We start from the raw sequence: 18,804 nt of genomic DNA on the forward strand, positions 1-18,804 counted from the left end.
TCATTCTCATAATCTGAAGGTCTTGAGTTCGATCCTCACACGGGGCATAAAGCTTTATGTAAAATCACAGTGTTGGCTGAAGAGGAAGTAAAAATTAATTCTCATTGTTTTTGGACTTTCAGACAAGACATACTATTGTCAAGGTGGATACCACATCTTAAGGTCCATATCTATATTTTTAAACAGTGCCTCGTTGGCGCAGTAGGTAGCGCGTTAGTCTCATAATCTGAAGGTTGTGAGTTCGATCCTCACACGGGGCATAAAGCTTTATGTAAAATTACAGTGTTGCCTGAAGAGGAAGTAAAAATTAATTCTCATTGTTTTTGGACTTTCAGACAAGACATACTATTGTCAAGGTGGATACCACATCTTAAGGTCCATATCTATATTTTCAAAGAGTGCCTCGTTGGCGCAGTAGGTAACGCGTCATTCTCATAATCTGAAGGTCTTGAGTTCGATCCTCACACGGGGCATAACGCTTTATGTAAAATCACAGTGTTGGCTGAAGAGGAAGTAAAAATTAATTCTCATTGTTTTTGGACTTTCAGACAAGACATACTATTGTCAAGGTGGATACCACATCTTAAGGTCCATATCTATATTTTTAAACAGTGCCTTGTTGGCACAGTAGGTAGCGCGTCATTCTCATAATCTGAAGGTCGTGAGTTCGATCCTCACACGGGGCAGCAAAGCTTTATGTAAAATTACAGTGTTGGCTGAAGAGGAAGTAAAAATTAATTCTCATTGTTTTTGGACTTTCAGACAAGACATACTATTGTCAAGGTGGATACCACATCTTAAGGTCCATATCTATATTTGCAAAGAGTGCCTTGTTGGCGCAGTAGGTAGCGCGTCAGTCTCATAATCTGAAGGTTGTGAGTTCGATCCTCACACAGGGTATAAAGCTTTATGTAAAATTACAGTGTTGGCTGAAGAGGAAGTAAAAATTAATTCTCATAGTTTTTGGACTTTCAGACAAGACATACTATTGTCAAGGTGGATACCACATCTTAAGGTCCATATCTATATTTTCAAAGAGTGCTTCGTTGGCGCAGTAGGTAGCGCGTCAGTCTCATAATCTGAAGGTCGTGAGTTCGATCCTCACACGGGGCATAAAGCTTTATGTAAAATTACAGTGTTGGCTGAAGAGGAAGTAAAAATTAATTCTCATTGTTTTTGGACTTTCAGACAAGACATACTATTGTCAAGGTGGATACCACATCTTAAGGTCCATATCTATATTTTTAAACAGTGTCTCGTTGGCGCAGTAGGTAGCGCGTCAGTCTCATAATCTGAAGGTCGTGAGTTCGATCCTCACACGGGGCAGCAAAGCTTTATGTAAATTTACAGTGTTGGCTGAAGAGGAAGTAAAAATTAATTCTCATTGTTTTTGGACTTTCAGACAAGACATACTATTGTCAAGGTGGATACCACATCTTAAGGTCCATATCTCTATTTTTTACTTTAGAATGAAATCGTTGTTTATTTCTCAGGTGTTGTGGACTTTCAGACCATACATTTTGGCACGGTGGTTAGAACGTCACTGTCAAAATCTGAAGGTCGGTATCAATATTTTTTTCTTTCTAATTACCGATAAACTGTGCCTCGTTGGCGCAGTAGGTAGCGCGTCAGTCTCATAATCTCAAGGTCGTGAGTTCGATCCTCACACGGGGCATAAAGCTTTATGTAAAATTACAGTGTTGGCTGAAGAGGAAGTAAAAATTAATTCTCATTGTTTTTGGACTTTCAGACAAGACATACTATTGTCAAGGTGGATACCACATCTTAAGGTCCATATCTATATATTTAAACAGTGCCTCGTTGGCGCAGTAGGTAGCGCGTCAGTCTCATAATCTGAAGGTCGTGAGTTCGATCCTCACACGGGGCAGCAAAGCTTTATGTAAATTTACAGTGTTGGCTGAAGAGGAAGTAAAAATTAATTCTCATTGTTTTTGGACTTTCAGACAAGACATACTATTGTCAAGGTGGATACCACATCTTAAGGTCCATATCTATATTTTTTACTTTAGAATGAAATCGTTGTTTATTTCTCAGGTGTTGTGGACTTTCAGACCATACATTTTGGCACGGTGGTTAGAACGTCACTGTCAAAATCTGAAGGTCGGTATCAATATTTTTTTCTTTCTAATTACTGATAAACTGTGCCTCGTTGGCGCAGTAGGTAGCGCGTCAGTCTCATAATCTGAAGGTCGTGAGTTCGATCCTCACACGGGGCATAAAGCTTTATGTAAAATTACAGTGTTGGCTGAAGAGGAAATAAAAATTTATTCTCATTGTTTTTGGACTTTCAGACAAGACATACTATTGTCAAGGTGGATACCACATCTTAAGGTCCATATCTATATTTTCAAAGAGTGCCTCGTTGGCGCAGTAGGTAACGCGTCATTCTCATAATCTGAAGGTCTTGAGTTCGATCCTCACACGGGGCATAACGCTTTATGTAAAATCACAGTGTTGGCTGAAGAGGAAGTAAAAATTAATTCTCATAGTTTTTGGACTTTCAGACAAGACATACTATTGTCAAGGTGGATACCACATCTTAACGTCCATATCTATATTTTCAAAGAGTGCTTCGTTGGCGCAGTAGGTAGCGCGTCAGTCTCATAATCTGAAGGTCGTGAGTTCGATCCTCACACGGGGCATAAAGCTTTATGTAAAATTACAGTGTTGGCTGAAGAGGAAGTAAAAATTAATTCTCATTGTTTTTGGACTTTCAGACAAGACATACTATTGTCAAGGTGGATACCACATCTTAAGGTCCATATCTATATTTTTTACTTTAGAATGAAATCATTGTTTATTTTTCAGGTGTTGTGGACTTTCAGACCATACATTTTGGCACGGTGGTTAGAACGTCACTGTCAAAATCTGAAGGTCGGTATCAATATTTTTTTCTTTCTAATTACGGATAAACTGTGCCTCGTTGGCGCAGTAGGTAGCGCGTCAGTCTCATAATCTGAAGGTCGTGAGTTCGATCCTCACACGGGGCATAAAGGTTTATGTGAAATTACAGTGTTGGCTGAAGAGGAAGTAAAAATTAATTCTCATTGTTTTTGGACTTTCAGACAAGACATACTATTGTCAAGGTGGATACCACATCTTAAGGTCCATATCTATATTTTTAAACAGTGCCTCGTTGGCGCAGTAGGTAGCGCGTCAGTCTCATAATCTGAAGGTCGTGAGTTCGATCCTCACACGGGGCAGCAAAGCTTTATGTAAATTTACAGTGTTGGCTGAAGAGGAAGTAAAAATTAATTCTCATTGTTTTTGGACTTTCAGACAAGACATACTATTGTCAAGGTGGATACCACATCTTAAGGTCCATATCTATATTTTTTACTTTAGAATGAAATCGTTGTTTATTTCTCAGGTGTTGTGGGCTTTCAGACCATACATTTTGGCACGGTGGTTAGAACGTCACTGTCAAAATCTGAAGGTCGGTATCAATATTTTTTTCTTTCTAATTACTGATAAACTGTTCCTCGTTGGCGCAGTAGGTAGCGCGTCAGTCTCATAATCTGAAGGTCGTGAGTTCGATCCTCACACGGGGCATAAAGCTTTATGTAAAATTACAGTGTTGGCTGAAGAGGAAATAAAAATTTACTCTCATTGTTTTTGGACTTTCAGACAAGACATACTATTGTCAAGGTGGATACCACATCTTAAGGTCCATATCTATATTTTCAAAGAGTGCCTCGTTGGCGCAGTAGGTAACGCGTCATTCTCATAATCTGAAGGTCTTGAGTTCGATCCTCACACGGGGCATAACGCTTTATGTAAAATCACAGTGTTGGCTGAAGAGGAAGTAAAAATTAATTCTCATAGTTTTTGGACTTTCAGACAAGACATACTATTGTCAAGGTGGATACCACATCTTAAGGTCCATATCTATATTTTCAAAGAGTGCTTCGTTGGCGCAGTAGGTAGCGCGTCAGTCTCATAATCTGAAGGTCGTGAGTTCGATCCTCACACGGGGCATAAAGATTTATGTAAAATTACAGTGTTGGCTGAAGAGGAAATAAAAATTTATTCTCATTGTTTTTGGACTTTCAGACAAGACATACTATTGTCAAGGTGGATACCACATCTTAAGGTCCATATCTATATTTTTAAACAGTGCCTCGTTGGCGCAGTAGGTAGCGCGTTAGTCTCATAATCTGAAGGTCGTGAGTTCGATCCTCACACGGGGCATAAAGCTTTATGTAAAATTACAGTGTTGGCTGAAGAGGAAGTAAAAATTAATTCTCATTGTTTTTGGACTTTCAGACAAGACTTACTATTGTCAAGGTGGATACCACATCTTAAGGTCCATATCTATATTTTTAAACAGTGCCTCGTTGGCGCAGTAGGTAGCGCGTCAGTCTCATAATCTGAAGGTCGTGAGTTCGATCCTCACACGGGGCAGCAAAGCTTTATGTAAATTTACAGTGTTGGCTGAAGAGGAAGTAAAAATTAATTCTCATTGTTTTTGGACTTTCAGACAAGACATACTATTGTCAAGGTGGATACCACATCTTAAGGTCCATATCTATATTTTTTACTTTAGAATGAAATCGTTGTTTATTTCTCAGGTGTTGTGGACTTTCAGACCATACATTTTGGCACGGTGGTTAGAACGTCACTGTCAAAATCTGAAGGTCGGTATCAATATTTTTTTCTTTCTAATTACTGATAAACTGTGCCTCGTTGGCGCAGTAGGTAGCGCGTCTGTCTCATAATCTGAAGGTCGTGAGTTCGATCCTCACACGGGGCATAAAGCTTTATGTAAAATTACAGTGTTGGCTGAAGAGGAAATAAAAATTAATTCTCATAGTTTTTGGACTTTCAGACAAGACGTACTATTGTCAAGGTGGATACCACATCTTAAGGTCCATATCTATATTTTCAAAGAGTGCTTCGTTGGCGCAGTAGGTAGCGCGTCAGTCTCATAATCTGAAGGTCGTGAGTTCGATCCTCACACGGGGCATAAAGCTTTATGTAAAATTACAGTGTTGGCTGAAGAGGAAGTAAAAATTAATTCTCATTGTTTTTGGACTTTCAGACAAGAAATACTATTGTCAAGGTGGATACCACATCTTAAGGTCCATATCTATAGTTTTAAACAGTGTCTCGTTGGCGCAGTAGGTAGCGCGTCAGTCTCATAATCTGAAGGTCGTGAGTTCGATCCTCACACGGGGCAGCAAAGCTTTATGTAAATTTACAGTGTTGGCTGAAGAGGAAGTAAAAATTAATTCTCATTGTTTTTGGACTTTCAGACAAGACATACTATTGTCAAGGTGGATACCACATCTTAAGGTCCATATCTATATTTTTAAACAGTGCCTCGTTGGCGCAGTAGGTAGCGCGTCAGTCTCATAATCTGAAGGTCGTGAGTTCGATCCTCACACGGGGCAGCAAAGCTTTATGTAAATTTACAGTGTTGGCTGAATAGGAAGTAAAAATTAATTCTCATTGTTTTTGGACTTTCAGACAAGACATACTATTGTCAAGGTGGATACCACATCTTAAGGTCCATATCTATATTTTTTACTTTAGAATGAAATCGTTGTTTATTTCTCAGGTGTTGTGGACTTTCAGACCATACATTTTGGCACGGTGGTTAGAACGTCACTGTCAAAATCTGAAGGTCGGTATCAATATTTTTTTCTTTCTAATTACTGATAAACTGTGCCTCGTTGGCGCAGTAGGTAACGCGTCATTCTCATAATCTGAAGGTCTTGAGTTCGATCCTCACACGGGGCATAAAGCTTTATGTAAAATCACAGTGTTGGCTGAAGAGGAAGTAAAAATTAATTCTCATTGTTTTTGGACTTTCAGACAAGACATACTATTGTCAAGGTGGATACCACATCTTAAGGTCCATATCTATATTTTTAAACAGTGCCTCGTTGGCGCAGTAGGTAGCGCGTTAGTCTCATAATCTGAAGGTCGTGAGTTCGATCCTCACACGGGGCATAAAGCTTTATGTAAAATTACAGTGTTGCCTGAAGAGGAAGTAAAAATTAATTCTCATTGTTTTTGGACTTTCAGACAAGACATACTATTGTCAAGGTGGATACCACATCTTAAGGTCCATATCTATATTTTCAAAGAGTGCCTCGTTGGCGCAGTAGGTAACGCGTCATTCTCATAATCTGAAGGTCTTGAGTTCGATCCTCACACGGGGCATAAAGCTTTATGTAAAATCACAGTGTTGGCTGAAGAGGAAGTAAAAATTAATTCTCATTGTTTTTGGACTTTCAGACAAGACATACTATTGTCAAGGTGGATACCACATCTTAAGGTCCATATCTATATTTTTAAACAGTGCCTCGTTGGCGCAGTAGGTAGCGCGTTAGTCTCATAATCTGTAGGTCTTGAGTTCGATCCTCACACGTGGCATAAAGCTTTATGTAAAATTACAGTGTTGCCTGAAGAAGAAGTAAAAATTAATTCTCATTGTTTTTGGACTTTCAGACAAGACATACTATTGTCAAGGTGGATACCACATCTTAAGGTCCATATCTATATTTTTAAACAGTGTCTCGTTGGCGCAGTAGGTAGCGCGTCAGTCTCATAATCTGAAGGTCGTGAGTTCGATCCTCACACGGGGCAGCAAAGCTTTATGTAAATTTACAGTGTTGGCTGAAGAGGAAGTAAAAATTAATTCTCATTGTTTTTGGACTTTCAGACAAGACATACTATTGTCAAGGTGGATACCACATCTTAAGGTCCATATCTATATTTTCAAAGAGTGCCTCGTTGGCGCAGTAGGTGACGCGTCATTCTCATAATCTGAAGGTCTTGAGTTCGATCCTCACACGGGGCATAAAGCTTTATGTAAAATCACAGTGTTGGCTGAAGAGGAAGTAAAAATTAATTCTCATTGTTTTTGGACTTTCAGACAAGACATACTATTGTCAAGGTGGATACCACATCTTAAGGTCCATATCTATATTTTTAAACAGTGCCTCGTTGGCGCAGTAGGTAGCGCGTTAGTCTCATAATCTGTAGGTCGTGAGTTCGATCCTCACACGTGGCATAAAGCTTTATGTAAAATTACAGTGTTGCCTGAAGAAGAAGTAAAAATTAATTCTCATTGTTTTTGGACTTTCAGACAAGACATACTATTGTCAAGGTGGATACCACATCTTAAGGTCCATATCTATATTTTCAAAGAGTGCCTCGTTGGCGCAGTAGGTAACGCGTCATTCTCATAATCTGAAGGTCTTGAGTTCGATCCTCACACGGGGCATAACGCTTTATGTAAAATCACAGTGTTGGCTGAAGAGGAAGTAAAAATTAATTCTCATAGTTTTTGGACTTTCAGACAAGACATACTATTGTCAAGGTGGATACCACATCTTAAGGTCCATATCTATATTTTCAAAGAGTGCTTCGTTGGCGCAGTAGGTAGTGCGTCAGTCTCATAATCTGAAGGTCGTGAGTTCGATCCTCACACGGGGCATAAAGCTTTATGTAAAATTACAGTGTTGGCTGAAGAGGAAGTAAAAATTAATTCTCATTGTTTTTGGACTTTCAGACAAGACATACTATTGTCAAGGTGGATACCACATCTTAAGGTCCATATCTATATTTTTAAACAGTGTCTCGTTGGCGCAGTAGGTAGCGCGTCAGTCTCATAATCTGAAGGTCGTGAGTTCGATCCTCACACGGGGCAGCAAAGCTTTATGTAAATTTACAGTGTTGGCTGAAGAGGAAGTAAAAATTAATTCTCATTGTTTTTGGACTTTCAGACAAGACATACTATTGTCAAGGTGGATACCACATCTTAAGGTCCATATCTATATTTTTAAACAGTGCCTCGTTGGCGCAGTAGGTAGCGCGTCAGTCTCATAATCTGAAGGTCGTGAGTTCGATCCTCACACGGGGCAGCAAAGCTTTATGTAAATTTACAGTGTTGGCTGAATAGGAAGTAAAAATTAATTCTCATTGTTTTTGGACTTTCAGACAAGACATACTATTGTCAAGGTGGATACCACATCTTAAGGTCCATATCTATATTTTTTACTTTAGAATGAAATCGTTGTTTATTTCTCAGGTGTTGTGGACTTTCAGACCATACATTTTGGCACGGTGGTTAGAACGTCACTGTCAAAATCTGAAGGTCGGTATCAATATTTTTTTCTTTCTAATTACTGATAAACTGTGCCTCGTTGGCGCAGTAGGTAGCGCGTCAGTCTCATAATCTGAAGGTCGTGAGTTCGATCCTCACACGGGGCATAAAGCTTTATGTAAAATTACAGTGTTGGCTGAAGAGGAAATAAAAATTTATTCTCATTGTTTTTGGACTTTCAGACAAGACATACTATTGTCAAGGTGGATACCACATCTTAAGGTCCATATCTATATTTTTAAACAGTGCCTCGTTGGCGCAGTAGGTAGCGCGTTAGTCTCATAATCTGAAGGTCGTGAGTTCGATCCTCACACGGGGCATAAAGCTTTATGTAAAATTACAGTGTTGCCTGAAGAGGAAGTAAAAATTAATTCTCATTGTTTTTGGACTTTCAGACAAGACATACTATTGTCAAGGTGGATACCACATCTTAAGGTCCATATCTATATTTTCAAAGAGTGCCTCGTTGGCGCAGTAGGTAACGCGTCATTCTCATAATCTGAAGGTCTTGAGTTCGATCCTCACACGGGGCATAAAGCTTTATGTAAAATCACAGTGTTGGCTGAAGAGGAAGTAAAAATTAATTCTCATTGTTTTTGGACTTTCAGACAAGACATACTATTGTCAAGGTGGATACCACATCTTAAGGTCCATATCTATATTTTTAAACAGTGCCTCGTTGGCGCAGTAGGTAGCGCGTTAGTCTCATAATCTGAAGGTCGTGAGTTCGATCCTCACACGGGGCATAAAGCTTTATGTAAAATTACAGTGTTGGCTGAAGAGGAAATAAAAATTTATTCTCATTGTTTTTGGACTTTCAGACAAGACATACTATTGTCAAGGTGGATACCACATCTTAAGGTCCATATCTATATTTTTAAACAGTGCCTCGTTGGCGCAGTAGGTAGCGCGTTAGTCTCATAATCTGTAGGTCGTGAGTTCGATCCTCACACGTGGCATAAAGCTTTATGTAAAATTACAGTGTTGCCTGAAGAAGAAGTAAAAATTAATTCTCATTGTTTTTGGACTTTCAGACAAGACATACTATTGTCAAGGTGGATACCACATCTTAAGGTCCATATCTATATTTTCAAAGAGTGCCTCGTTGGAGCAGTAGGTAACGCGTCATTCTCATAATCTGAAGGTCTTGAGTTCGATCCTCACACGGGGCATAACGCTTTATGTAAAATCACAGTGTTGGCTGAAGAGGAAGTAAAAATTAATTCTCATAGTTTTTGGACTTTCAGACAAGACATACTATTGTCAAGGTGGATACCACATCTTAAGGTCCATATCTATATTTTCAAAGAGTGCTTCGTTGGCGCAGTAGGTAGTGCGTCAGTCTCATAATCTGAAGGTCGTGAGTTCGATCCTCACACGGGGCATAAAGCTTTATGTAAAATTACAGTGTTGGCTGAAGAGGAAGTAAAAATTAATTCTCATTGTTTTTGGACTTTCAGACAAGACATACTATTGTCAAGGTGGATACCACATCTTGAGGTCCATATCTATATTTTTATACAGTGTCTCGTTGGCGCAGTAGGTAGCGCGTCAGTCTCATAATCTGAAGGTCGTGAGTTCGATCCTCACACGGGGCAGCAAAGCTTTATGTAAATTTACAGTGTTGGCTGAAGAGGAAGTAAAAATTAATTCTCATTGTTTTTGGACTTTCAGACAAGACATACTATTGTCAAGGTGGATACCACATCTTAAGGTCCATATCTATATTTTCAAAGAGTGCCTCGTTGGCGCAGTAGGTGACGCGTCATTCTCATAATCTGAAGGTCTTGAGTTCGATCCTCACACGGGGCATAAAGCTTTATGTAAAATCACAGTGTTGGCTGAAGAGGAAGTAAAAATTAATTCTCATTGTTTTTGGACTTTCAGACAAGACATACTATTGTCAAGGTGGATACCACATCTTAAGGTCCATATCTATATTTTTAAACAGTGCCTCGTTGGCGCAGTAGGTAGCGCGTTAGTCTCATAATCTGTAGGTCGTGAGTTCGATCCTCACACGTGGCATAAAGCTTTATGTAAAATTACAGTGTTGCCTGAAGAAGAAGTAAAAATTAATTCTCATTGTTTTTGGACTTTCAGACAAGACATACTATTGTCAAGGTGGATACCACATCTTAAGGTCCATATCTATATTTTCAAAGAGTGCCTCGTTGGCGCAGTAGGTAACGCGTCATTCTCATAATCTGAAGGTCTTGAGTTCGATCCTCACACGGGGCATAACGCTTTATGTAAAATCACAGTGTTGGCTGAAGAGGAAGTAAAAATTAATTCTCATAGTTTTTGGACTTTCAGACAAGACATACTATTGTCAAGGTGGATACCACATCTTAAGGTCCATATCTATATTTTCAAAGAGTGCTTCGTTGGCGCAGTAGGTAGTGCGTCAGTCTCATAATCTGAAGGTCGTGAGTTCGATCCTCACACGGGGCATAAAGCTTTATGTAAAATTACAGTGTTGGCTGAAGAGGAAATAAAAATTTATTCTCATTGTTTTTGGACTTTCAGACAAGACATACTATTGTCAAGGTGGATACCACATCTTAAGGTCCATATCTATATTTTTAAACAGTGCCTCGTTGGCGCAGTAGGTAGCGCGTTAGTCTCATAATCTGAAGGTCGTGAGTTCGATCCTCACACGGGGCATAAAGCTTTATGTAAAATTACAGTGTTGCCTGAAGAGGAAGTAAAAATTAATTCTCATTGTTTTTGGACTTTCAGACAAGACATACTATTGTCAAGGTGGATACCACATCTTAAGGTCCATATCTATATTTTCAAAGAGTGCCTCGTTGGCGCAGTAGGTAACGCGTCATTCTCATAATCTGAAGGTCTTGAGTTCGATCCTCACACGGGGCATAAAGCTTTATGTAAAATCACAGTGTTGGCTGAAGAGGAAGTAAAAATTAATTCTCATTGTTTTTGGACTTTCAGACAAGACATACTATTGTCAAGGTGGATACCACATCTTAAGGTCCATATCTATATTTTTAAACAGTGCCTCGTTGGCGCAGTAGGTAGCGCGTTAGTCTCATAATCTGAAGGTCGTGAGTTCGATCCTCACACGGGGCATAAAGCTTTATGTAAAATTACAGTGTTGGCTGAAGAGGAAATAAAAATTTATTCTCATTGTTTTTGGACTTTCAGACAAGACATACTATTGTCAAGGTGGATACCACATCTTAAGGTCCATATCTATATTTTTAAACAGTGCCTCGTTGGCGCAGTAGGTAGCGCGTTAGTCTCATAATCTGTAGGTCGTGAGTTCGATCCTCACACGTGGCATAAAGCTTTATGTAAAATTACAGTGTTGCCTGAAGAAGAAGTAAAAATTAATTCTCATTGTTTTTGGACTTTCAGACAAGACATACTATTGTCAAGGTGGATACCACATCTTAAGGTCCATATCTATATTTTCAAAGAGTGCCTCGTTGGAGCAGTAGGTAACGCGTCATTCTCATAATCTGAAGGTCTTGAGTTCGATCCTCACACGGGGCATAACGCTTTATGTAAAATCACAGTGTTGGCTGAAGAGGAAGTAAAAATTAATTCTCATAGTTTTTGGACTTTCAGACAAGACATACTATTGTCAAGGTGGATACCACATCTTAAGGTCCATATCTATATTTTCAAAGAGTGCTTCGTTGGCGCAGTAGGTAGTGCGTCAGTCTCATAATCTGAAGGTCGTGAGTTCGATCCTCACACGGGGCATAAAGCTTTATGTAAAATTACAGTGTTGGCTGAAGAGGAAGTAAAAATTAATTCTCATTGTTTTTGGACTTTCAGACAAGACATACTATTGTCAAGGTGGATACCACATCTTGAGGTCCATATCTATATTTTTATACAGTGTCTCGTTGGCGCAGTAGGTAGCGCGTCAGTCTCATAATCTGAAGGTCGTGAGTTCGATCCTCACACGGGGCAGCAAAGCTTTATGTAAATTTACAGTGTTGGCTGAAGAGGAAGTAAAAATTAATTCTCATTGTTTTTGGACTTTCAGACAAGACATACTATTGTCAAGGTGGATACCACATCTTAAGGTCCATATCTATATTTTCAAAGAGTGCCTCGTTGGCGCAGTAGGTGACGCGTCATTCTCATAATCTGAAGGTCTTGAGTTCGATCCTCACACGGGGCATAAAGCTTTATGTAAAATCACAGTGTTGGCTGAAGAGGAAGTAAAAATTAATTCTCATTGTTTTTGGACTTTCAGACAAGACATACTATTGTCAAGGTGGATACCACATCTTAAGGTCCATATCTATATTTTTAAACAGTGCCTCGTTGGCGCAGTAGGTAGCGCGTTAGTCTCATAATCTGTAGGTCGTGAGTTCGATCCTCACACGTGGCATAAAGCTTTATGTAAAATTACAGTGTTGCCTGAAGAAGAAGTAAAAATTAATTCTCATTGTTTTTGGACTTTCAGACAAGACATACTATTGTCAAGGTGGATACCACATCTTAAGGTCCATATCTATATTTTCAAAGAGTGCCTCGTTGGCGCAGTAGGTAACGCGTCATTCTCATAATCTGAAGGTCTTGAGTTCGATCCTCACACGGGGCATAACGCTTTATGTAAAATCACAGTGTTGGCTGAAGAGGAAGTAAAAATTAATTCTCATAGTTTTTGGACTTTCAGACAAGACATACTATTGTCAAGGTGGATACCACATCTTAAGGTCCATATCTATATTTTCAAAGAGTGCTTCGTTGGCGCAGTAGGTAGTGCGTCAGTCTCATAATCTGAAGGTCGTGAGTTCGATCCTCACACGGGGCATAAAACTTTATGTAAAATTACAGTGTTGGCTGAAGAGGAAGTAAAAATTAATTCTCATTGTTTTTGGACTTTCAGACAAGACATACTATTGTCAAGGTGGATACCACATCTTAAGGTCCATATCTATATTTTTAAACAGTGCCTCGTTGGCGCAGTAGGTAGCGCGTCAGTCTCATAATCTGAAGGTCCTGAGTTCGATCCTCACACGGGGCAGCAAAGCTTTATGTAAATTTACAGTGTTGGCTGAAGAGGAAGTAAAAATTAATTCTCATTGTTTTTGGACTTTCAGACAAGACATACTATTGTCAAGGTGGATACCACATCTTAAGGTCCATATCTATATTTTTTACTTTAGAATGAAATCGTTGTTTATTTCTCAGGTGTTGTGGACTTTCAGACCATACATTTTGGCACGGTGGTTAGAACGTCACTGTCAAAATCTGAAGGTCGGTATCAATATTTTTTTCTTTCTAATTACTGATAAACTGTGCCTCGTTGGCGCAGTAGGTAGCGCGTCAGTCTCATAATCTGAAGGTCGTGAGTTCGATCCTCACACGGGGCATAAAGCTTTATGTAAAATTACAGTGTTGGCTGAAGAGGAAATAAAAATTTATTCTCATTGCTTTTGGACTTTCAGACAAGACATACTATTGTCAAGGTGGATACCACATCTTAAGGTCCATATCTATATTTTTAAACAGTGCCTCGTTGGCGCAGTAGGTAGCGCGTTAGTCTCATAATCTGAAGGTCGTGAGTTCGATCCTCACACGGGGCATAAAGCTTTATGTAAAATTACAGTGTTGCCTGAAGAGGAAGTAAAAATTAATTCTCATTGTTTTTGGACTTTCAGACAAGACATACTATTGTCAAGGTGGATACCACATCTTAAGGTCCATATCTATATTTTCAAAGAGTGCCTCGTTGGCGCAGTAGGTAACGCGTCATTCTCATAATCTGAAGGTCTTGAGTTCGATCCTCACACGGGGCATAACGCTTTATGTAAAATCACAGTGTTGGCTGAAGAGGAAGTAAAAATTAATTCTCATAGTTTTTGGACTTTCAGACAAGACATACTATTGTCAAGGTGGATACCACATCTTAAGGTCCATATCTATATTTTCAAAGAGTGCTTCGTTGGCGCAGTAGGTAGCGCGTCAGTCTCATAATCTGAAGGTCGTGAGTTCGATCCTCACACGGGCAGCAAAGCTTTATGTAAATTTACAGTGTTGGCTGAAGAGGAAGTAAAAATTAATTCTCATTGTTTTTGGACTTTCAGACAAGACATACTATTGTCAAGGTGGATACCACATCTTAAGGTCCATATCTATATTTTTAAACAGTGCCTCGTTGGCGCAGTAGGTAGCGCGTTAGTCTCATAATCTGAAGGTCGTGAGTTCGATCCTCACACGGGGCATAAAGCTTTATGTAAAATTACAGTGTTGGCTGAAGAGGAAGTAAAAATTAATTCTCATTGTTTTTGGACTTTCAGACAAGACTTACTATTGTCAAGGTGGATACCACATCTTAAGGTCCATATCTATATTTTTAAACAGTGCCTCGTTGGCGCAGTAGGTAGCGCGTCAGTCTCATAATCTGAAGGTCGTGAGTTCGATCCTCACACGGGGCATAAAGCTTTATGTAAAATTACAGTGTTGGCTGAAGAGGAAATAAAAATTAATTCTCATAGTTTTTGGACTTTCAGACAAGACATACTATTGTCAAGGTGGATACCACATCTTAAGGTCCATATCTATATTTTCAAAGAGTGCTTCGTTGGCGCAGTAGGTAGCGCGTCAGTCTCATAATCTGAAGGTCGTGAGTTCGATCCTCACACGGGGCATAAAGCTTTATGTAAAATTACAGTGTTGGCTGAAGAGGAAGTAAAAATTAATTCTCATTGTTTTTGGACTTTCAGACAAGAAATACTATTGTCAAGGTGGATACCACATCTTAAGGTCCATATCTATAGTTTTAAACAGTGTCTCGTTGGCGCAGTAGGTAGCGCGTCAGTCTCATAATCTGAAGGTCGTGAGTTCGATCCTCACACGGGGCAGCAAAGCTTTATGTAAATTTACAGTGTTGGCTGAAGAGGAAGTAAAAATTAATTCTCATTGTTTTTGGACTTTCAGACAAGACATACTATTGTCAAGGTGGATACCACATCTTAAGGTCCATATCTATATTTTTAAACAGTGCCTCGTTGGCGCAGTAGGTACCGCGTCAGTCTCATAATCTGAAGGTCGTGAGTTCGATCCTCACACGGGGCAGCAAAGCTTTATGTAAATTTACAGTGTTGGCTGAATAGGAAGTAAAAATTAATTCTCATTGTTTTTGGACTTTCAGACAAGACATACTATTGTCAAGGTGGATACCACATCTTAAGGTCCATATCTATATTTTTTACTTTAGAATGAAATCGTTGTTTATTTCTCAGGTGTTGTGGACTTTCAGACCATACATTTTGGCACGGTGGTTAGAACGTCACTGTCAAAATCTGAAGGTCGGTATCAATATTTTTTTCTTTCTAATTACTGATAAACTGTGCCTCGTTGGCGCAGTAGGTAGCGCGTCAGTCTCATAATCTGAAGGTCGTGAGTTCGATCCTCACACGGGGCATAAAGCTTTATGTAAAATTACAGTGTTGGCTGAAGAGGAAATAAAAATTTATTCTCATTGTTTTTGGACTTTCAGACAAGACATACTATTGTCAAGGTGGATACCACATCTTAAGGTCCATATCTATATTTTTAAACAGTGCCTCGTTGGCGCAGTAGGTAGCGCGTTAGTCTCATAATCTGAAGGTCGTGAGTTCGATCCTCACACGGGGCATAAAGCTTTATGTAAAATTACAGTGTTGCCTGAAGAGGAAGTAAAAATTAATTCTCATTGTTTTTGGACTTTCAGACAAGACATACTATTGTCAAGGTGGATACCACATCTTAAGGTCCATATCTATATTTTCAAAGAGTGCCTCGTTGGCGCAGTAGGTAACGCGTCATTCTCATAATCTGAAGGTCTTGAGTTCGATCCTCACACGGGGCATAAAGCTTTATGTAAAATTACAGTGTTGGCTGAAGAGGAAGTAAAAATTAATTCTCATTGTTTTTGGACTTTCAGACAAGACATACTATTGTCAAGGTGGATACCACATCTTAAGGTCCATATCTATATTTTTAAACAGTGCCTCGTTGGCGCAGTAGGTAGCGCGTTAGTCTCATAATCTGAAGGTCTTGAGTTCGATCCTCACACGGGGCATAAAGCTTTATGTAAAATCACAGTGTTGGCTGAAGAGGAAGTAAAAATTAATTCTCATTGTTTTTGGACTTTCAGACAAGACATACTATTGTCAAGGTGGATACCACATCTTAAGGTCCATATCTATATTTTCAAAGAGTGCCTCGTTGGCGCAGTAGGTAGCGCGTTAGTCTCATAATCTGTAGGTCGTGAGTTCGATCCTCACACGTGGCATAAAGCTTTATGTAAAATTACAGTGTTGCCTGAAGAAGAAGTAAAAATTAATTCTCATTGTTTTTGGACTTTCAGACAAGACATACTATTGTCAAGGTGGATACCACATCTTAAGGTCCATATCTATATTTTCAAAGAGTGCTTCGTTGGCGCAGTAGGTAGTGCGTCAGTCTCATAATCTGAAGGTCGTGAGTTCGATCCTCACACGGGGCATAAAGCTTTATGTAAAATTACAGTGTTGGCTGAAGAGGAAGTAAAAATTAATTCTCATTGTTTTTGGACTTTCAGACAAGACATACTATTGTCAAGGTGGATACCACATCTTAAGGTCCATATCTATATTTTTAAACAGTGTCTCGTTGGCGCAGTAGGTAGCGCGTCAGTCTCATAATCTGAAGGTCGTGAGTTCGATCCTCACACGGGGCAGCAAAGCTTTATGTAAATTTACAGTGTTGGCTGAAGAGGAAGTAAAAATTAATTCTCATTGTTTTTGGACTTTCAGACAAGACATACTATTGTCAAGGTGGATACCACATCTTAAGGTCCATATCTATATTTTTAAACAGTGCCTCGTTGGCGCAGTAGGTAGCGCGTCAGTCTCATAATCTGAAGGTCCTGAGTTCGATCCTCACACGGGGCAGCAAAGCTTTATGTAAATTTACAGTGTTGGCTGAAGAGGAAGTAAAAATTAATTCTCATTGTTTTTGGACTTTCAGACAAGACATACTATTGTCAAGGTGGATACCACATCTTAAGGTCCATATCTATATTTTTTACTTTAGAATGAAATCGTTGTTTATTTCTCAGGTGTTGTGGACTTTCAGACCATACATTTTGGCACGGTGGTTAGAACGTCACTGTCAAAATCTGAAGGTCGGTATCAATATTTTTTTCTTTCTAATTACTGATAAACTGTGCCTCGTTGGCGCAGTAGGTAGCGCGTCAGTCTCATAATCTGAAGGTCGTGAGTTCGATCCTCACACGGGGCATAAAGCTTTATGTAAAATTACAGTGTTGGCTGAAGAGGAAATAAAAATTTATTCTCATTGTTTTTGGACTTTCAGACAAGACATACTATTGTCAAGGTGGATACCACATCTTAAGGTCCATATCAATATTTTTAAACAGTGCCTCGTTGGCGCAGTAGGTAGCGCGTTAGTCTCATAATCTGAAGGTCGTGAGTTCGATCCTCACACGGGGCATAAAGCTTTATGTAAAATTACAGTGTTGCCTGAAGAGGAAGTAAAAATTAATTCTCATTGTTTTTGGACTTTCAGACAAGACATACTATTGTCAAGGTGGATACCACATCTTAAGGTCCATATCTATATTTTCAAAGAGTGCCTCGTTGGCGCAGTAGGTAACGCGTCATTCTCATAATCTGAAGGTCTTGAGTTCGATCCTCACACGGGGCATAAAGCTTTATGTAAAATTACAGTGTTGGCTGAAGAGGAAATAAAAATTTATTCTCATTGTTTTTGGACTTTCAGACAAGACATACTATTGTCAAGGTGGATACCACATCTTAAGGTCCATATCTATATTTTTATAAAGTGCCTCGTTGGCGCAGTAGGTAGCGCGTTAGTCTCATAATCTGAAGGTCGTGAGTTCGATCCTCACACGGGGCAGCAAAGCTTTATGTAAATTTACAGTGTTGGCTGAAGAGGAAGTAAAAATTAATTCTCATTGTTTTTGGACTTTCAGACAAGACATACTATTGTCAAGGTGGATACCACATCTTAAGGTCCATATCTATATTTTTAAACAGTGCCTCGTTGGCGCAGTAGGTAGCGCGTCAGTCTCATAATCTGAAGGTCGTGAGTTCGATCCTCACACGGGGCAGCAAAGCTTTATGTAAATTTACAGTGTTGGCTGAATAGGAAGTAAAAATTAATTCTCATTGTTTTTGGACTTTCAGACAAGACATACTATTGTCAAGGTGGATACCACATCTTAAGGTCCATATCTATATTTTTTACTTTAGAATGAAATCGTTGTTTATTTCTCAGGTGTTGTGGACTTTCAGACCATACATTTTGGCACGGTGGTTAGAACGTCACTGTCAAAATCTGAAGGTCGGTATCAATATTTTTTTCTTTCTAATTACTGATAAACTGTGCCTCGTTGGCGCAGTAGGTAGCGCGTCAGTCTCATAATCTGAAGGTCGTGAGTTCGATCCTCACACGGGGCATAAAGCTTTATGTAAAATTACAGTGTTGGCTGAAGAGGAAATAAAAATTTATTCTCATTGTTTTTGGACTTTCAGACAAGACATACTATTGTCAAGGTGGATACCACATCTTAAGGTCCATATCTATATTTTTAAACAGTGCCTCGTTGGCGCAGTAGGTAGCGCGTTAGTCTCATAATCTGAAGGTCGTGAGTTCGATCCTCACACGGGGCA

The 18,804-nt window shown here is 39.3% G+C and overlaps 62 non-coding genes across 62 annotated transcripts; all 62 read left to right on the forward strand.

Moving 5' to 3' along the window:
• Positions 1-187: 187 nt before the first annotated feature.
• On the forward strand, positions 188-260 carry trnam-cau (transfer RNA methionine (anticodon CAU)). The gene has a single exon. It is a non-coding gene; the product is annotated as a tRNA-Met (tRNA).
• A 353-nt stretch (positions 261-613) lies between these two features.
• Positions 614-686, forward strand: trnam-cau (transfer RNA methionine (anticodon CAU)). Its single transcript has one exon. It is a non-coding gene; the product is annotated as a tRNA-Met (tRNA).
• A 141-nt stretch (positions 687-827) lies between these two features.
• trnam-cau (transfer RNA methionine (anticodon CAU)) lies at positions 828-900 on the forward strand. The gene has a single exon. It is a non-coding gene; the product is annotated as a tRNA-Met (tRNA).
• A 140-nt stretch (positions 901-1,040) lies between these two features.
• On the forward strand, positions 1,041-1,113 carry trnam-cau (transfer RNA methionine (anticodon CAU)). Its single transcript has one exon. It is a non-coding gene; the product is annotated as a tRNA-Met (tRNA).
• A 140-nt stretch (positions 1,114-1,253) lies between these two features.
• Positions 1,254-1,326, forward strand: trnam-cau (transfer RNA methionine (anticodon CAU)). Its single transcript has one exon. It is a non-coding gene; the product is annotated as a tRNA-Met (tRNA).
• Positions 1,327-1,602: 276 nt separating this feature from the next.
• Positions 1,603-1,675, forward strand: trnam-cau (transfer RNA methionine (anticodon CAU)). Its single transcript has one exon. It is a non-coding gene; the product is annotated as a tRNA-Met (tRNA).
• Positions 1,676-1,815: 140 nt separating this feature from the next.
• On the forward strand, positions 1,816-1,888 carry trnam-cau (transfer RNA methionine (anticodon CAU)). The gene has a single exon. It is a non-coding gene; the product is annotated as a tRNA-Met (tRNA).
• A 276-nt stretch (positions 1,889-2,164) lies between these two features.
• trnam-cau (transfer RNA methionine (anticodon CAU)) lies at positions 2,165-2,237 on the forward strand. The gene has a single exon. It is a non-coding gene; the product is annotated as a tRNA-Met (tRNA).
• A 353-nt stretch (positions 2,238-2,590) lies between these two features.
• Positions 2,591-2,663, forward strand: trnam-cau (transfer RNA methionine (anticodon CAU)). Its single transcript has one exon. It is a non-coding gene; the product is annotated as a tRNA-Met (tRNA).
• Positions 2,664-2,938: 275 nt separating this feature from the next.
• Positions 2,939-3,011, forward strand: trnam-cau (transfer RNA methionine (anticodon CAU)). Its single transcript has one exon. It is a non-coding gene; the product is annotated as a tRNA-Met (tRNA).
• Positions 3,012-3,151: 140 nt separating this feature from the next.
• trnam-cau (transfer RNA methionine (anticodon CAU)) lies at positions 3,152-3,224 on the forward strand. Its single transcript has one exon. It is a non-coding gene; the product is annotated as a tRNA-Met (tRNA).
• Positions 3,225-3,500: 276 nt separating this feature from the next.
• trnam-cau (transfer RNA methionine (anticodon CAU)) lies at positions 3,501-3,573 on the forward strand. Its single transcript has one exon. It is a non-coding gene; the product is annotated as a tRNA-Met (tRNA).
• Positions 3,574-3,926: 353 nt separating this feature from the next.
• trnam-cau (transfer RNA methionine (anticodon CAU)) lies at positions 3,927-3,999 on the forward strand. The gene has a single exon. It is a non-coding gene; the product is annotated as a tRNA-Met (tRNA).
• Positions 4,000-4,139: 140 nt separating this feature from the next.
• trnam-cau (transfer RNA methionine (anticodon CAU)) lies at positions 4,140-4,212 on the forward strand. The gene has a single exon. It is a non-coding gene; the product is annotated as a tRNA-Met (tRNA).
• A 140-nt stretch (positions 4,213-4,352) lies between these two features.
• trnam-cau (transfer RNA methionine (anticodon CAU)) lies at positions 4,353-4,425 on the forward strand. Its single transcript has one exon. It is a non-coding gene; the product is annotated as a tRNA-Met (tRNA).
• A 276-nt stretch (positions 4,426-4,701) lies between these two features.
• On the forward strand, positions 4,702-4,774 carry trnam-cau (transfer RNA methionine (anticodon CAU)). Its single transcript has one exon. It is a non-coding gene; the product is annotated as a tRNA-Met (tRNA).
• Positions 4,775-4,914: 140 nt separating this feature from the next.
• Positions 4,915-4,987, forward strand: trnam-cau (transfer RNA methionine (anticodon CAU)). The gene has a single exon. It is a non-coding gene; the product is annotated as a tRNA-Met (tRNA).
• A 140-nt stretch (positions 4,988-5,127) lies between these two features.
• trnam-cau (transfer RNA methionine (anticodon CAU)) lies at positions 5,128-5,200 on the forward strand. Its single transcript has one exon. It is a non-coding gene; the product is annotated as a tRNA-Met (tRNA).
• Positions 5,201-5,341: 141 nt separating this feature from the next.
• On the forward strand, positions 5,342-5,414 carry trnam-cau (transfer RNA methionine (anticodon CAU)). Its single transcript has one exon. It is a non-coding gene; the product is annotated as a tRNA-Met (tRNA).
• A 489-nt stretch (positions 5,415-5,903) lies between these two features.
• On the forward strand, positions 5,904-5,976 carry trnam-cau (transfer RNA methionine (anticodon CAU)). The gene has a single exon. It is a non-coding gene; the product is annotated as a tRNA-Met (tRNA).
• Positions 5,977-6,542: 566 nt separating this feature from the next.
• On the forward strand, positions 6,543-6,615 carry trnam-cau (transfer RNA methionine (anticodon CAU)). The gene has a single exon. It is a non-coding gene; the product is annotated as a tRNA-Met (tRNA).
• A 354-nt stretch (positions 6,616-6,969) lies between these two features.
• Positions 6,970-7,042, forward strand: trnam-cau (transfer RNA methionine (anticodon CAU)). The gene has a single exon. It is a non-coding gene; the product is annotated as a tRNA-Met (tRNA).
• A 353-nt stretch (positions 7,043-7,395) lies between these two features.
• On the forward strand, positions 7,396-7,468 carry trnam-cau (transfer RNA methionine (anticodon CAU)). The gene has a single exon. It is a non-coding gene; the product is annotated as a tRNA-Met (tRNA).
• A 140-nt stretch (positions 7,469-7,608) lies between these two features.
• trnam-cau (transfer RNA methionine (anticodon CAU)) lies at positions 7,609-7,681 on the forward strand. Its single transcript has one exon. It is a non-coding gene; the product is annotated as a tRNA-Met (tRNA).
• A 141-nt stretch (positions 7,682-7,822) lies between these two features.
• trnam-cau (transfer RNA methionine (anticodon CAU)) lies at positions 7,823-7,895 on the forward strand. The gene has a single exon. It is a non-coding gene; the product is annotated as a tRNA-Met (tRNA).
• A 276-nt stretch (positions 7,896-8,171) lies between these two features.
• Positions 8,172-8,244, forward strand: trnam-cau (transfer RNA methionine (anticodon CAU)). The gene has a single exon. It is a non-coding gene; the product is annotated as a tRNA-Met (tRNA).
• A 140-nt stretch (positions 8,245-8,384) lies between these two features.
• On the forward strand, positions 8,385-8,457 carry trnam-cau (transfer RNA methionine (anticodon CAU)). Its single transcript has one exon. It is a non-coding gene; the product is annotated as a tRNA-Met (tRNA).
• A 353-nt stretch (positions 8,458-8,810) lies between these two features.
• On the forward strand, positions 8,811-8,883 carry trnam-cau (transfer RNA methionine (anticodon CAU)). Its single transcript has one exon. It is a non-coding gene; the product is annotated as a tRNA-Met (tRNA).
• A 140-nt stretch (positions 8,884-9,023) lies between these two features.
• On the forward strand, positions 9,024-9,096 carry trnam-cau (transfer RNA methionine (anticodon CAU)). The gene has a single exon. It is a non-coding gene; the product is annotated as a tRNA-Met (tRNA).
• Positions 9,097-9,449: 353 nt separating this feature from the next.
• On the forward strand, positions 9,450-9,522 carry trnam-cau (transfer RNA methionine (anticodon CAU)). The gene has a single exon. It is a non-coding gene; the product is annotated as a tRNA-Met (tRNA).
• Positions 9,523-9,662: 140 nt separating this feature from the next.
• trnam-cau (transfer RNA methionine (anticodon CAU)) lies at positions 9,663-9,735 on the forward strand. The gene has a single exon. It is a non-coding gene; the product is annotated as a tRNA-Met (tRNA).
• A 354-nt stretch (positions 9,736-10,089) lies between these two features.
• trnam-cau (transfer RNA methionine (anticodon CAU)) lies at positions 10,090-10,162 on the forward strand. Its single transcript has one exon. It is a non-coding gene; the product is annotated as a tRNA-Met (tRNA).
• A 353-nt stretch (positions 10,163-10,515) lies between these two features.
• On the forward strand, positions 10,516-10,588 carry trnam-cau (transfer RNA methionine (anticodon CAU)). The gene has a single exon. It is a non-coding gene; the product is annotated as a tRNA-Met (tRNA).
• Positions 10,589-10,728: 140 nt separating this feature from the next.
• trnam-cau (transfer RNA methionine (anticodon CAU)) lies at positions 10,729-10,801 on the forward strand. The gene has a single exon. It is a non-coding gene; the product is annotated as a tRNA-Met (tRNA).
• A 353-nt stretch (positions 10,802-11,154) lies between these two features.
• trnam-cau (transfer RNA methionine (anticodon CAU)) lies at positions 11,155-11,227 on the forward strand. The gene has a single exon. It is a non-coding gene; the product is annotated as a tRNA-Met (tRNA).
• Positions 11,228-11,367: 140 nt separating this feature from the next.
• trnam-cau (transfer RNA methionine (anticodon CAU)) lies at positions 11,368-11,440 on the forward strand. The gene has a single exon. It is a non-coding gene; the product is annotated as a tRNA-Met (tRNA).
• A 353-nt stretch (positions 11,441-11,793) lies between these two features.
• Positions 11,794-11,866, forward strand: trnam-cau (transfer RNA methionine (anticodon CAU)). Its single transcript has one exon. It is a non-coding gene; the product is annotated as a tRNA-Met (tRNA).
• A 140-nt stretch (positions 11,867-12,006) lies between these two features.
• On the forward strand, positions 12,007-12,079 carry trnam-cau (transfer RNA methionine (anticodon CAU)). Its single transcript has one exon. It is a non-coding gene; the product is annotated as a tRNA-Met (tRNA).
• A 354-nt stretch (positions 12,080-12,433) lies between these two features.
• On the forward strand, positions 12,434-12,506 carry trnam-cau (transfer RNA methionine (anticodon CAU)). The gene has a single exon. It is a non-coding gene; the product is annotated as a tRNA-Met (tRNA).
• A 353-nt stretch (positions 12,507-12,859) lies between these two features.
• trnam-cau (transfer RNA methionine (anticodon CAU)) lies at positions 12,860-12,932 on the forward strand. The gene has a single exon. It is a non-coding gene; the product is annotated as a tRNA-Met (tRNA).
• A 140-nt stretch (positions 12,933-13,072) lies between these two features.
• Positions 13,073-13,145, forward strand: trnam-cau (transfer RNA methionine (anticodon CAU)). The gene has a single exon. It is a non-coding gene; the product is annotated as a tRNA-Met (tRNA).
• Positions 13,146-13,421: 276 nt separating this feature from the next.
• Positions 13,422-13,494, forward strand: trnam-cau (transfer RNA methionine (anticodon CAU)). Its single transcript has one exon. It is a non-coding gene; the product is annotated as a tRNA-Met (tRNA).
• A 140-nt stretch (positions 13,495-13,634) lies between these two features.
• On the forward strand, positions 13,635-13,707 carry trnam-cau (transfer RNA methionine (anticodon CAU)). The gene has a single exon. It is a non-coding gene; the product is annotated as a tRNA-Met (tRNA).
• A 352-nt stretch (positions 13,708-14,059) lies between these two features.
• Positions 14,060-14,133, forward strand: trnam-cau (transfer RNA methionine (anticodon CAU)). Its single transcript has one exon. It is a non-coding gene; the product is annotated as a tRNA-Met (tRNA).
• A 140-nt stretch (positions 14,134-14,273) lies between these two features.
• On the forward strand, positions 14,274-14,346 carry trnam-cau (transfer RNA methionine (anticodon CAU)). The gene has a single exon. It is a non-coding gene; the product is annotated as a tRNA-Met (tRNA).
• A 140-nt stretch (positions 14,347-14,486) lies between these two features.
• Positions 14,487-14,559, forward strand: trnam-cau (transfer RNA methionine (anticodon CAU)). The gene has a single exon. It is a non-coding gene; the product is annotated as a tRNA-Met (tRNA).
• Positions 14,560-14,699: 140 nt separating this feature from the next.
• Positions 14,700-14,772, forward strand: trnam-cau (transfer RNA methionine (anticodon CAU)). The gene has a single exon. It is a non-coding gene; the product is annotated as a tRNA-Met (tRNA).
• Positions 14,773-14,912: 140 nt separating this feature from the next.
• On the forward strand, positions 14,913-14,985 carry trnam-cau (transfer RNA methionine (anticodon CAU)). The gene has a single exon. It is a non-coding gene; the product is annotated as a tRNA-Met (tRNA).
• Positions 14,986-15,126: 141 nt separating this feature from the next.
• On the forward strand, positions 15,127-15,199 carry trnam-cau (transfer RNA methionine (anticodon CAU)). The gene has a single exon. It is a non-coding gene; the product is annotated as a tRNA-Met (tRNA).
• Positions 15,200-15,475: 276 nt separating this feature from the next.
• trnam-cau (transfer RNA methionine (anticodon CAU)) lies at positions 15,476-15,548 on the forward strand. The gene has a single exon. It is a non-coding gene; the product is annotated as a tRNA-Met (tRNA).
• A 140-nt stretch (positions 15,549-15,688) lies between these two features.
• Positions 15,689-15,761, forward strand: trnam-cau (transfer RNA methionine (anticodon CAU)). Its single transcript has one exon. It is a non-coding gene; the product is annotated as a tRNA-Met (tRNA).
• A 353-nt stretch (positions 15,762-16,114) lies between these two features.
• On the forward strand, positions 16,115-16,187 carry trnam-cau (transfer RNA methionine (anticodon CAU)). Its single transcript has one exon. It is a non-coding gene; the product is annotated as a tRNA-Met (tRNA).
• A 140-nt stretch (positions 16,188-16,327) lies between these two features.
• trnam-cau (transfer RNA methionine (anticodon CAU)) lies at positions 16,328-16,400 on the forward strand. Its single transcript has one exon. It is a non-coding gene; the product is annotated as a tRNA-Met (tRNA).
• Positions 16,401-16,540: 140 nt separating this feature from the next.
• trnam-cau (transfer RNA methionine (anticodon CAU)) lies at positions 16,541-16,613 on the forward strand. Its single transcript has one exon. It is a non-coding gene; the product is annotated as a tRNA-Met (tRNA).
• Positions 16,614-16,753: 140 nt separating this feature from the next.
• Positions 16,754-16,826, forward strand: trnam-cau (transfer RNA methionine (anticodon CAU)). The gene has a single exon. It is a non-coding gene; the product is annotated as a tRNA-Met (tRNA).
• Positions 16,827-16,967: 141 nt separating this feature from the next.
• Positions 16,968-17,040, forward strand: trnam-cau (transfer RNA methionine (anticodon CAU)). Its single transcript has one exon. It is a non-coding gene; the product is annotated as a tRNA-Met (tRNA).
• Positions 17,041-17,316: 276 nt separating this feature from the next.
• On the forward strand, positions 17,317-17,389 carry trnam-cau (transfer RNA methionine (anticodon CAU)). Its single transcript has one exon. It is a non-coding gene; the product is annotated as a tRNA-Met (tRNA).
• Positions 17,390-17,529: 140 nt separating this feature from the next.
• trnam-cau (transfer RNA methionine (anticodon CAU)) lies at positions 17,530-17,602 on the forward strand. The gene has a single exon. It is a non-coding gene; the product is annotated as a tRNA-Met (tRNA).
• A 353-nt stretch (positions 17,603-17,955) lies between these two features.
• On the forward strand, positions 17,956-18,028 carry trnam-cau (transfer RNA methionine (anticodon CAU)). Its single transcript has one exon. It is a non-coding gene; the product is annotated as a tRNA-Met (tRNA).
• Positions 18,029-18,169: 141 nt separating this feature from the next.
• On the forward strand, positions 18,170-18,242 carry trnam-cau (transfer RNA methionine (anticodon CAU)). Its single transcript has one exon. It is a non-coding gene; the product is annotated as a tRNA-Met (tRNA).
• Positions 18,243-18,518: 276 nt separating this feature from the next.
• Positions 18,519-18,591, forward strand: trnam-cau (transfer RNA methionine (anticodon CAU)). Its single transcript has one exon. It is a non-coding gene; the product is annotated as a tRNA-Met (tRNA).
• Positions 18,592-18,731: 140 nt separating this feature from the next.
• Positions 18,732-18,804, forward strand: trnam-cau (transfer RNA methionine (anticodon CAU)). Its single transcript has one exon. It is a non-coding gene; the product is annotated as a tRNA-Met (tRNA).

The sequence above is a fragment of the Salvelinus fontinalis genome, unplaced genomic scaffold, assembly GCF_029448725.1.
Source record: "Salvelinus fontinalis isolate EN_2023a unplaced genomic scaffold, ASM2944872v1 scaffold_0256, whole genome shotgun sequence".
NCBI lineage: Eukaryota > Metazoa > Chordata > Actinopteri > Salmoniformes > Salmonidae > Salvelinus > Salvelinus fontinalis.